A 2,500-nucleotide genomic window follows, 5' to 3' on the forward strand; every position below is an offset into this window, starting at 1 on the left:
ATATATATATTGTGATAATAATTGCTTCATAGCAAAGAAAGTTAAAGACAAGGAGAACGCATTTTCGAGAAGTTCGGCAGCAAGGAGGTTTTTCGCGCCACTGTTGGAGGCGCCTATGTTCGTGGTTGTTCCAGAATCGGCAGGAGTGTTGTGGATCTCGTCGTTACGTGAGAAACGCCGCGATTTTTCTGATGCAATACTTCGTCTAGATTCATCTCAGAAGTTCTAGAAATCCTGGAGTCGGTGACGTTCGCCGTAGGCTCCGCCCCAGAGTGCCGTATAAATACGACGAACGAACTTTGGAGAGCAGTGATCGTATAAGGAAGAGATTGTAAAAGAGAGAGAGATCACCAGTTAGTAAGAGCCACCGATCAGATTATCAGTGAGAGAGCAGCAGCAGTGATCGTCAGAGATAAAACTAGAGACGAAGGAACCGACGAAGCATCAATCAAGAAGAAAAGTTGTTCGAAATGTTGGTTGGATATTGGTCTAGTCGTCTTCCGGTGTGGACGGCCGAGTTGTCTCTTCGTTGAGCAGACTTCGGAGAAGAAAAGGGGAGAGTTCCTGCCTTACGAATAGACTATTTCTGCAATACGGAGGCAAGAGGACGACTGCAATTGCCGCTCTACTTTCCTCAAGCCACCTCTTCGAGTGCCAAACTGTTTAGCAAGTATTCTTATTTTACCTCCCTGTTTCCCCAGTTCACGCAGTGTAAGATTCTATCTGTTTATGTAAATAGGAGATACCATTCTGCATTTACCATTGTTAGTAAGCTTGTAAATAAACCTTTGTTGTGTTAGTGTTTCTTTCTATATTCATATCCCCAGTTTCAACTGTTTGTGTTGATAATTTTTTTTTATTTCATATCGAACCTGAATCGGACCTCCATCAGAGGCCGTAACATTGTGTCGACCCTTTAACCAGGATATTTCGACACCATAACATTGTCTCTGAGATCTCCTGGGTCCGTAACACACACACACACACACACACACACACATATATATATATATATATATATATATAATATATATATATATATATCCATATACATATATATACACACTCTTAATTGTCTCCCGCTGTGTCCAGCTGATGCGCCTGTTGTGAGAATAACATTTTTACATATCAATAATTCCTTCCCTTTCAAATGGACGACAATACCATGGTTTCAAACGTCAGGCCTTTCAAAATATGCTCGGGTTTGGGTTTCACTTCCTATTAAGAGAGAGAGAGAGAGAGAGATTTTAGAGAGAGAGAGAGAGAGAGAGAGAGAGAGAAAAATTAAATATTCCGCTTAACCCCCGATAACCTTTTTGTCAATCGCCATAACGGTTCAAAACAAAAAGCTATTATGTCTGACAATTTCACAGTTAATATGTTGAACTATACAGCTTGTATTTTGTTTTATTCCGCCTCCTGTACTTTTTTTTTTTTTAGACGAAATTTTGTGAATTTCTTTTTATTTTACCACTGATTGCCAGGGTATTATGCAATTCCGGAAATTAAAACAATAATTACCATTGTTATAAGATTATCCGATTTGTTACGTCACCACGGCGGTAAATTATTATTCAGTCTATTTCATTTTTCACCCTAATTCACGAGAAAAAAAGAATTTAAAATTGAAATGTACCACACTTTTACAGCAGCTGAAATAAGAATGAAATCAAATGGAGACGACATTAACTACAAATCATTGCCAACTCAAAAATTATTATACGTATTCTGGCAAACTATTTTTCTGTTTTCAAATAAAAAAAAGCAATATATGTATTTTTGTTTGTTTGTTTGTTTGTTTGTTGCATGGAACCAGTGGTTATTCAGCAACAAGACCAACGGCTTTACGTGACTTCCGAACCACGTTGAGAGTGAACTTCTATCACCTGACATACACATTTCTGACCACTCAGTGGAATGCCCGAGAATCGAACTCACGACCACCGAGGTGGTAGGTCAAGACCATACCGATCACGCCACCGACGCGCTAAAATATGTATTTTATACCGATCTTTACACACAATTAGATTTGGAAAAGAAAATTTCGGACACTGGCCAGGCGAGGGATCAAATGAGGTCATTCATCGCTAAGAGTTTTGAAACAATTGAGAGCAGAGGGTGGAAAGTAAGATGGAAGAAAAAGAATATGAAAGGAGGTGCAGTAAAAGGAATACCATGAGTTGCAGCTAAGGGCCGGAGTGACTCTTAGGGATATGATTACAAAGTCATCAATACAGTATACATAATGAAACATTATCTTTTCTAGTACCTCTAATAATTCAGAAAACATATAAATGAACCACACTTAAGGACCTTTGAAAATAACCTAATCTAATGACCCACATCGAAACGATATCTAAGCTAACATTATCCTTGAATCCCATGTTTACCTCCGTGGAATAAATTAATAAAATATTAATATGCGAGCTTTTATTTATTTTTTTTTTTCACAACCACTTTCACCAAGATTAAATGAAATCAAATATCAACCCAAAAAGGG

General features: G+C 38.0%; 1 protein-coding gene across 1 annotated transcript in view; it reads left to right on the forward strand.

Annotated features, from left to right (window-relative positions):
• Positions 1-2,500, forward strand: part of LOC135212075 (cilia- and flagella-associated protein 251-like) — a 32,936-nt gene that overhangs the window by 2,498 nt on the left and 27,938 nt on the right. The window lies entirely within an intron of this gene.

This window comes from Macrobrachium nipponense, chromosome 19, assembly GCF_015104395.2.
Source record: "Macrobrachium nipponense isolate FS-2020 chromosome 19, ASM1510439v2, whole genome shotgun sequence".
Lineage (NCBI taxonomy): Eukaryota > Metazoa > Arthropoda > Malacostraca > Decapoda > Palaemonidae > Macrobrachium > Macrobrachium nipponense.